The sequence below is a fragment of the Telmatherina bonti genome (genome assembly GCF_933228915.1).
Source record: "Telmatherina bonti genome assembly, chromosome: 23".
NCBI lineage: Eukaryota > Metazoa > Chordata > Actinopteri > Atheriniformes > Telmatherinidae > Telmatherina > Telmatherina bonti.
Genome location: NC_136632.1, coordinates 3,071,791 through 3,082,207, shown reverse-complemented (window position 1 = coordinate 3,082,207; position 10,417 = coordinate 3,071,791).

Here is a 10,417-nt window from a genome sequence, read left to right as displayed (position 1 = left end):
TCCTGTGAGCGTTTACCAGAACCTTTTTCCAATGTGTGCTCTTGCTGAACCTACTATAACGCTGTGCACTTACTCTAAGGAGAAAATACCAGTTATTGGTTGTTTGCATGCTGTAGTGACTTATGAAGGATGTTCAGCTGCATGCTCATTCATGGTAGTTGAGTCAGGTGCTGCTTTGCTAGGGCTGAATCTCTTCACTGCCTTGAATATGTGCATCAAGGGTAACAAAGTAATGACAAGTCAGCAAAGCTCCCCTGGCTGTCAACCGCAGACCCTCTTAACACAAAGTGAGCCAGAGGTCTCAACTACACCACTCACTGCTCCACAAACCCAGGTACGGGAAGTTGGATGTGCGAAAGGATTTGTCCACAAAATTAAACTGAAACCAAATGCCATTCCAGTGCAACAGAAGCTGAGGAGGCTTAATTTTCTGTAAGGCAAGCTGTTAGTGAGGAGCTTGTAGACCTGCAAGACAAGGGCATCATCAAACGTATTGATGCATCTCCATGGGTTTCCCCCATTGTTGTCACTCAGAGGAGAGGTGGTGGAAAACCCCGCATGTGTGTCGACCTCAGGGAGCCTAACAAATCGATAGTCTGTGACTGTCATCCTTTGCCTCACATGGATGAACTGCTTACTAATCTGCGAGGGGCTACCGTCTTCTCTACCATTGACCTAGCCTCTGCATATCATCAGTTGCTCCTGCACCCTGATAGCCGCGACATCACTGCTTTTATTACTCACGAAGGCCTTTTCCGTTTCTGCCGAGTTCCATTTGGCCTTGCTTCAGCCCCATCGGCATTTCAAAAGATGATGTCCTCCATACTGTCTGGCCTCCCAGGTGTGCAAGCCTACCTTGATGATATCATATGCTATGGCACCACCCAGCAGGATCACGATGCAAACCTGCAGAGAGTGCTGCACGCCTTGAATGATGCCGGACTTAAACTGAATATGGATAAATGTAAGTTCAACCAGATGTCATTGTCTTTCCTGGGGCACACCATATCCAAAGATGGACTCCATCCTGACAAAGACAGAGTCAGCGCAGTGGCACTTGCGCCTACCCCACATGACACATGCTCTCTAAGATCATTTCTTGGTCTCGCCTCGTGGTACAGTAAGTTCATTCCTGATTTCGCTACAGTCGTTGAACCACTTCGTACCACACTCAAAGATTCGACTGATGTGAGGTTTCACTGGACTGCTGAGGCTGAGTCCAGTTTTGCTGAAGTTAAAAGACTGATACTGGCGAGTCCTGCTCTAGCGCTATATGACCCTTCTTTACCAACCCAAGTGACCACTGATGCTTCTGACTACGGCTTGGGAGCCGTACTCACTCAGACCCATCCAGACAACTGCGAAAGGACTGTTGCCTTTGCGTCCAGGACACTCTCCCCTGCTGAACGAAAGTACTCTACCATTGAACGTGAAGCTCTTGCTTGTGTTTGGGCGGTAGAGAAGTGGAGAACCTATCTGTGGAGGCATCACTTTGTGCTGCGTACTGACCATCAGGCTTTGACATCTCTTCTCACATCTAAAGGGACTGGTCGAGCTGGCCTGAGAATTGCCAGGTGGTCGGCTAGACTGCTTTGTTTTACATATGATGTGACATACCGCCCTGGTAAGCAAAATGTGACAGCCGATTGTCTTTCCAGGCTTCCACTTTCGGTTACAGAAGATGCTTCCGAAGTACCTGACATGGTTGCTGCCGTCTTTCAGGAGGCTGTGCATGCTGTGTCATTGACCGAATTTACCACAGCGTCTGACGTATGCTCTGAACTGTCACAACTTAGACATCAGATTCAGGCAGGTTGGCCAAGAAGCAGGAAGGCTGTGTTGCCTGAACTGGTTCCATACTTCAATATCAGAGATGAACTGGCTGTGGATGGCTCTCTTATCATGAGAGGCACAGCCCGCTTAATTGTTCCCATTTCACTCAGATCTAGAGTGGTGGACTTGGCCCATGATGGACATCAGGGCCTGGTCCGTACAAAACAGAGACTGCGTGAACTCTATTGGTGGCCAAAAATGGACGTCTCAGTACAAAACACGATAGCTTTGTGTCCGTCATGCCAGTTTACTGACAAGTCTGCCAAAACTGCACCTGCACCACTCATGCCAGTGGATCTTCCGAATGGTCCATGGGAGAAGGTGGGCATTGACATCACAGGTCCTTTTGAACATGCTACATGGGACTGCCGCTACGCCATAACTCTCACTGATTATTATAGTAAGTGGCCTGAAGTGGCATTTGCCCCTACTGTCACGACGGATGTGGTTATTCAGTTTCTCACCACTGTGTTCAGCCGTGAAGGAAATCCTTACTACTTGGTTTCGGACAATGGATGTCAATTTACTTCCCATGCCTTTTCCACTTTCTTGAGGGAGAGAGAGATAAAGCACCTGCGCTCAAGTGTATACTATCCAAGAGCTAACGGAGCCATTGAAAGGTTCAACAGGGTGCTAAAAGAGTGCCTACAGACGGCTGACAAAATGCACAAACCATGGAAACAAACTGTAACGGAGTTCTTGCAGAACTACTGTGCCACACAACATGCTACAACGGGAGCTACACCGTTTGAGTTAATGAGGAACAGGAAGATGCGCACAAAACTACACATACTTCCTGTCTTACACAATATAAAGACACACACAGAAGTGAAAGAGACAGTGAAAAACAAGCAACAAAAGAACAAAGAGTACACAGACAGAAGGGTTGGAGCAAGAGTACCAATGTTCCAAGTAAACGATACTGTCCGTGTCCGGAGACCTGACCATGTTCCGAAGGGAGTATCCAGGTTCACAAAACCCCTGACTGGGATCGAGAAAGTGGGTTCAAACACTTACCTGCTTAGTGATGGTCGGAAATGGAATGCATCCAAGTTAGCATTCTTTCCTAAAGAGAGCCTGACCTCTACTGATATGAACAAGGACACTACTTATGATGGATTTATGTTGCCAGAGGAGTTACAGCTTAATGCACCAGAAATAGGTCCAAGACGAAGTCAGAGAACAAGAAACTCACCTCAATGGTTAACAGGTTTTGTTAGGTAAAGGAATACAAGACTCAGTGTGAAATGTTTGTTGTAATTCGAAAAAAATGGGTTCTGATTAATGTGCCTGACTACAAAATAATGGCAAGTGTCAGCATGGTTTCATAATGTTACAATAGTTTGGTGTTGCTAATCCATGTCATGATGACAGTTGAATTTAAGGTCATATACGAGTACAAAAGAAAAGGGATTATGTTCTTTCATGTCATTTGAAATATTATGTGATGCTTACTAATACTCACACTAAGAATTGATGGTGAAATATTCTGTGATCTGCATTTTCATTTTTCTGTTATTTGTTATACCTAATGCTGTTGATCTTACATAATTGCTGTTTCTATAGGGCAATGGTTGATTTAACTGTTTTGCAGAAGTAAGATCTTCAAGGAAAGGGGAAAATGTTGTGTTCTGTGATATGGATGGGCACCAAGAGAGGGCGCTATAGAGTTGCATGCAATGGGCAGGAAGTGTGATTGTAAGAGAGAAGAAGAGAATAAAATGGAGAAGCGAGGCATGGAGAAGTTCTCTGTCTAGTTCTTACTATAAGCTCTACAAAACACCACACTATGCTGCATCGGAGTGCAGGAACACCAACTGTCCTGCAGGTTTTAGATGTTTCCCTGCTGCAATAAACTTCGTTCAAATCACACCTGCTTTAAATTACAGCTTTTGTCAAGTTCTGACCCATTAATAATCTGACTCAGGTGTAATGCAGCAGGTAAAACCTGCAGGACATCAGTAGAACAGCAAGAACTTTTGAAAGGATTGAAATAACAATGTAACATCAGTCCAGAAAATATTCATTTTAAACTAAAACTGAACTTTAAAAATCTATATTTTTTCATTAATATAGACGCTGGCAGGTCCAGCAGCTGTCCTTACACTGACACCACCAAGATAATATGCTGCTATTCATGAATCCCAAATACATTTAATGAAGTAGCCCATAGTTTTATATGCTGGAATTGTCTTAAGACCCCCCTTTAATCAACAGGTATCTAAAAAAATGACTGTGTTGTTTAAATTGACTCGTACAGCGTTTTTCCAGTCATCCTGACCACTCAAAATGTCACTTTCACCTATTCAGAAACACACCCATCAGAGGGCAATGCAGAGTCCAGCGTCTTTCCCAGTCGAAGTCAGGGAACGCCCGGAATTGATCCAGCGACCTTTCATTTGAGAAACAGCTGTGCTTCCTCCTGAGCTACTGTGGCCCCCTTTGTGGCAGTGCTGTTGCCTCAGGGACAGGGGTTGCTGGTTTAAACCCCAGCCAGGACCTTTCTGTGGGGGCACATTGCTCTCATCATGTGTGTCTTGGACTGTCTCAGTGTGGACATCTGAACGTGCTCTCAATCCCTCCTCAGGAAATAAAAACAAAAGCAAGAAGCAGTAATAATCCACCAAGAGCAGAAAAAAGACGGATCTGACCTTTAACTTTACCTGGAATCTTTTCTTCAGAACTTTAACATCATATCTGGGCTTTTTACTTTAATTGGATTTCAATTAAGTGAATTTACTGCTGTGTGTGTGTGTGTGTGTGTGTGTGGCAGTGACGTGGACGGTGCTACCGAACTTGTTTTACAGGATGGACGATGAACAGATGATGACAGTCAGAAAGTCTTCGTCAGACCCCATGAAGCAGGTAGGATTGGAAATCCAGGCAGACTTTTCAAAGCGGTGGGGAGGTGTGCACGCTCTCACCAGCATACGTTCTCATGTGTACTTCCTGCTCTGTGCACGTGTGTGCAGAGGCAGTGTTTCTGTTTGGCATAGTGTGTGTGCAGGTGGTCTATCTGTGTGTTTAAAGCTCAGTCATTGGACCTGATGGAAAGTAAAATGAAGGAAAAGGAACAGGGCAAAGTTGCAGTGTGGGGGTCTGTATCAAACCTGGACCATCTACCCACGATCCCTGCTGCATCCAATTTCAGCACCAACGCTTCCTGTTAAAACCCATCAAACAGACACACAGAGGCACAAAGGAAAACCTCATCTCCACAGGAAACTAATCCGCTGCTGTACGCTGGAAGCCTGTCAGGTTTTTCTTTTTTTTATTTATTGAAAGAAGTCATAACTCATTTCTCCGAAGATTAAAAGTATGGCTAAATTGAGAAAATCCGCTTAGGAATTGGGAATTTAAATAGTGAATTGGAGGGGCAGCTAGGAAAGATGCCAAGCAGGGCTTGTGAGGTGCACAGACAGGTATGGCAGGTAAGATAAATTGAAAATATACATATTTGTTTTTGTAGTTGGATTTCTCATAACCATCTCGGTGTGATGGCTGGGTGGAAGGGTGGGGTGGGGTGGGGGGGCTGGAAGCTGCCATCTTCTCACATGGCAGCTGTAGGGAATGAGAGCACCTCACAGTCTCTCATCTGCAGAGTCCAGCTGCAGAGAAGTGCTGCTGACTTTCTGTTGGCTAACGGAGGTTCGGTCAACGCAAGTTACTGATGATCATGGCCGTTCAGGCTGGATCAGCTGTCTTTAATTTATCTAAAAGCAAATAAAGGAATATTATTAGAGTAAAGCAGGACTTTGTTTCAGGACAAATGGAGGATATGAGTGATTAAATGAGACAATGTCCATCCGTCTCAGCTGGGATGATGGAAGAACTCAGCTTGGTAAAATTATATCATCTGTTGCTGTTAGCAACCGTCCAAGAACGCATCACGGCTGCCATGTGTTTGTTTGGCACTAGGCTGGTCATGTTGGTGCTGTGAGGTAACGTGATGTGAGGTAACACGCTGCGAGTCAATGCGTCCCAAGGTAACGTGCCATGCATGGGAGTTGCAGTATTGACCGCTAGAGGAGCTTGTGTGAACATCAGAGTTAACACACAGCAGTATGCACTCTCAGACCTCCCAACTACCGGCATCTTTATGATGTTCCCTCCTTGTTGCACAGTGACACACAGTCGTGCCTGAACTGCTAACAGCAGATTGGTCAACAGTTCGGAAACGATGCGACAGACAGATTGGCCATTGAAGTGCTGTTCACTGCCCCCTAGTGGTGACATGGTGAAGCGTTGCCAAACATTTCCGTTTTCAGTCAAACAATGAGAAACTGTTCTGCATATTTATTTTGTCTAATGGTGAGAAAATAAGCAGTATTCTGATGGGTTTTTTTTGGTCTGCATGCAGTGACGTTCTGCAGCTCAGAGTGGTTTCCATACCTGGGATTAGCTGTGAAGTAAGTGCAGCTGTGGTTTTATGTGAGCTGATTGAGCACATCTGTTTGTTATGCTTACTTTGTTGAGACGTTTGATCATGTGATCATACGTTAAATGTCCTCTCCACACCAACCAGTCGAGGCAGATGGCTGCCCTCGCTGAGCCGGGTTCTGCTGGAGGTTTTATATATATATATATATATATATATATATATATATATATATATATATATATATATATATATATATATATATATATATATATATACATATATATACATATATATATATATATATATATATATATATATATATATATATATATATATGGTATGGTTACACCACAACAAAAAATGTGAACGTCTCAGTATCTGGTCATGTGCCCTTGAGCATCATTTACAGCTTGACAACGACGTCTCATGCTGTTCACAAGGCAACTTATTGCCTGCTGAGGCATGGCATCCCACTCTTCTTGAAGGGCAGCCCTCAGGTCATTGAGGTTCTGGGGTGCAGGGTCTCGAGCCTCTACACGACGGCTCAGCTGATCCCACAGGTTTTCAATGGGATTCAGGTCTGGAGAGAGTGCAGGCCATTCCATTTGAGGTACACCAGTCTCCAACAGCCGTTCCCTGATGATGCGGCCTCGATGAGCAGGAGCATTGTCGTCCATGAAGATGAAATTAGGCCTGTGCTGTTCATGTAGGGGCACAATCACTGGATTAATGATGTTATTCAGGTAGTATGGGTTTGTCACTGTACCATTCACAAAGTGTAGGGCAGTTCTGTACCAAGTGGACACCCCTGCCCACACTGTAACACCGCCACCACCAGAAGCTGGCCTGGTGACAACAGTAGCTGATGCATAGCGCTCTCCCTGACGTCTCCAACATCGTTGCCGGCCATCATTTCTGCTCAGTGTGAATCGACTTTCATCAGAGAACAGCACTGAGGCACACTGGTTCCTCGTCCAGCGTAAATGCTCCCTGGCCCATGCAAGACGATGATGCCTGTGCCTGGTGGTGTGGTCAGGTACCCGTGCAGGTCATCTAGCACGCAGACCACGCTGATGGAAACGGTTTGGAATGGTCTGACGTGACACTTGGGTGCCTCTCACCTCTCTTAAACGTGCCTGGAGTTGAGTGGCATTCATCATCCGGTTTCTCAGGGCAGTGTTCACAATGTAGCGGTCATCAGCACGGGATGTGGCCAAAGGACGTCCACTTCTAGGCCTTTCTGTGACTCTTCCAGTCTCTCCATATCTCTGTTGCAACCTGCTGATGACACTCTGTGACACTCCAAGCTCAGTGGCCACTTCTGTCTGAGAACGTCCTGTTTGAAGCATGGCAATGGCAAGGGACTGTTGTTCCATTGTTAGGTGTCGTCTTGGTCTCATGATGTCAAAATGTGAACAGCATGATGAGGACAACTGTTTAAACACCAGCTCTATTTGAACCAGGACATTTATTGGTCAATTCAAGGATCACACACCTGCCGTGATTTTTGCCGTTAAGCTCCTTGTTAGAGAACAGCAACTTGTGCAAAATTTATTGAAACATTTAACAGTTGGACATGTGCATTTAAAAGCTTAGAGAAGATCACATTACGTTCACCTGTACAGGTTTGAATGCATTTTAGGCTTGTTGTGAAATTTCACCCAAAAGCTGAATATCCCTAACTTTTTGTGAATAGTGTATATATATATATATATATATATATATATATATATATATATATATATATATATATATATATATATATATATATCAGGAAGAACATATAGCTGCAGCTAGCTAACAGGGATAAAAAAAACAAACAAAAAAAAAAAACAGTGTATGAGTGCACAAATGCAAAGACGTCCCCATCACCCAGAGATTCAGAATCCAGTTTAGACGGAGAGGATTCGCCTTGCGTTGCAAGACGATTTCACCTCCTGAAACTCCGTAACCATGGAAATGAGAGGCCAGAATGGAGTTTGTCCGTTTTAGTGTCTCAGCGTTGTGGTGAGAACTACGCTCAAGCTTCAGAGTTTATTTTCACTTTAATGATCTTTTAACACCAACACGGATCATTTCAGCAGCAGTTTTTATTTTTGTTGTTTAGGTTTATTTTCACAGCCACATAATATATTTTCTGAATCATGAAGGTGATACCAAATCAGTAAGCTGATAAATATAATAAATATTACAAAACATTCCCCTGCAGCTCTGCTTACTCAAACTTCACCTGAGGTCTCCAGTTAAACATCAGCATTCTCCATGTTTTTACTTTTTATGAGAGAATGAAAAGTCTCCATCAACTATTGATCATATTGAACTGTAATTGTCTAAACAGAGGATGTCCAAGTCCTGCTAATGAAGCCCTCCACGTTGTGGGTCTCGGACTTTCTCTGCCTTTGAGATGTTTCATGTTCTGACCAGAGATTCTGTGTCTGAGGTGATAATTATGTCAGCTCCCTGACCAGATAATGTATTATTTATTTAGCTGTACTCCCTCTCTCTCTAACTGCTGGCTGAGCTGTGAGCCCCTGGAGTGGTCATTAATCTGATATCTGGCTGGCCTGGGCGCAGACCCTATGATCCTGACCCAATCTCAGATCCTAATCCAAGGAGGAAGAGGGCTGCAGGCCAGGATTTGGAAGCCCCAGCTATCTCCCTGTTTATAATTGATAGGTTTTAGGTGATTATATGCTTCATGTGATTACGATCTATAACGATGTATTGATCGGATTGTACTGGGAAACCAAACAGGCTGGTTTCATGCCAACCCCCAACCTGCGCTCCACACAGCTGCTGAAGCTTTGGGTTTGGAGCCATGTTGGCCTGACACATGAAGCGCATGGAGGTGGTTATTCTCCTGAACGCCGTTGGAGCATCACGCGCTGCTGAGGCTCTGTGGCGTTCTGTCAGTCACCGTGTTGCTGCCTGATAACCAAAGTTTCTGCCTAAAACCTCAGACATAGTTTAGCTAAACTCAATAAGTCTGTGAGGTTCATTTTATTTCAATGTCACGAAATAAAGACAAAAACAGAGTCAACTGGAAGCTGCTGAACTTCCTGTTAACACAAACATCTAATCAGCCAATCACACGACAGCAGCTCAATGCCTTTAATCATGTAGACGTGATGAAGACGAGTTGCTGAAGGTCAAACTCAGCATCAGAATGAGGAAGAACGGAGATTTACGTGACTTTGAACGTGGCGTGTTGCTGCTCTGAGTGTTTCAGAAACTGCTGATCTGCAAAGATTTTTACACACACACACACACACACACACACACACACACACACACACAGGATTTACAGAAAAGGTCTGAAGAAGAGAAAACATCCAGTGTTGAGGTCAGAGGTCAACTAAGAATAGAAAAGCTGAACTATTAGTTGTGAGTACCTCTCGAAGTTCATTGATAAATTTGAACAAAAAAACCCAAAAACTTCTGGAGTCTGTTTTGGGAGACGACTCTTTGTCCTCTGACAACCAGAAGGGGATGAAGTCAGAGCAACGTGCCTGGGTAAACGCTTCACCAGGAATGTGACGAAAAAGGCTGAATTTGAACAGTTTTGATGGATTTTTCCTAAACCTAACCAAACAGTCGTGAATAACAAGTAATCATTCCTTCATTCATTGTCCTAACCGCATCGTCTCATGAAGGGTCGCTGGACAAGCAGTTATTAGGACTTATGTCTCCTGTTTTTCCACAGTGGCTTTGTCGGCATCTCATATGCCTTCTACCGAGAACACCACCTCTTCTTCTGACATCTACCAGGCTCGCTTTCAGCAGGAAGCCATGCAGGAGAATTAAAGATATTCCAGCGGATTGCTCATTTCAGCTTTATGGCACATTCCTATTTTCAGTCTTGCATTTAATCTCCATTGAGCGACTGTCGTCACCCTGTGGCAGTAATTAGGCAAGAATTTTGGACAACAGACGGGCTGCTTTGGCTCATTTTGAGAAGCAAATTACCTTTAGCTCATCGCAAGCAATCTTTCATGGCAGCCAACTTTTACTGCTGATTAGCAGCTAGCCACAATTAGCAGCAGACGACGCGCTAATGTTTCATTTCCTCCTCTAATTATACAAAGCACTGTAGTGTAGGGAGGTTGGAATAGAAAAAGTCCTGAAACGTGGATTTCTACTAGTTTCCTGTTCATTTAAAGTGCAGACCTGCAGGAGGGGGGAGATGGAGTCTCTTTGTGAACA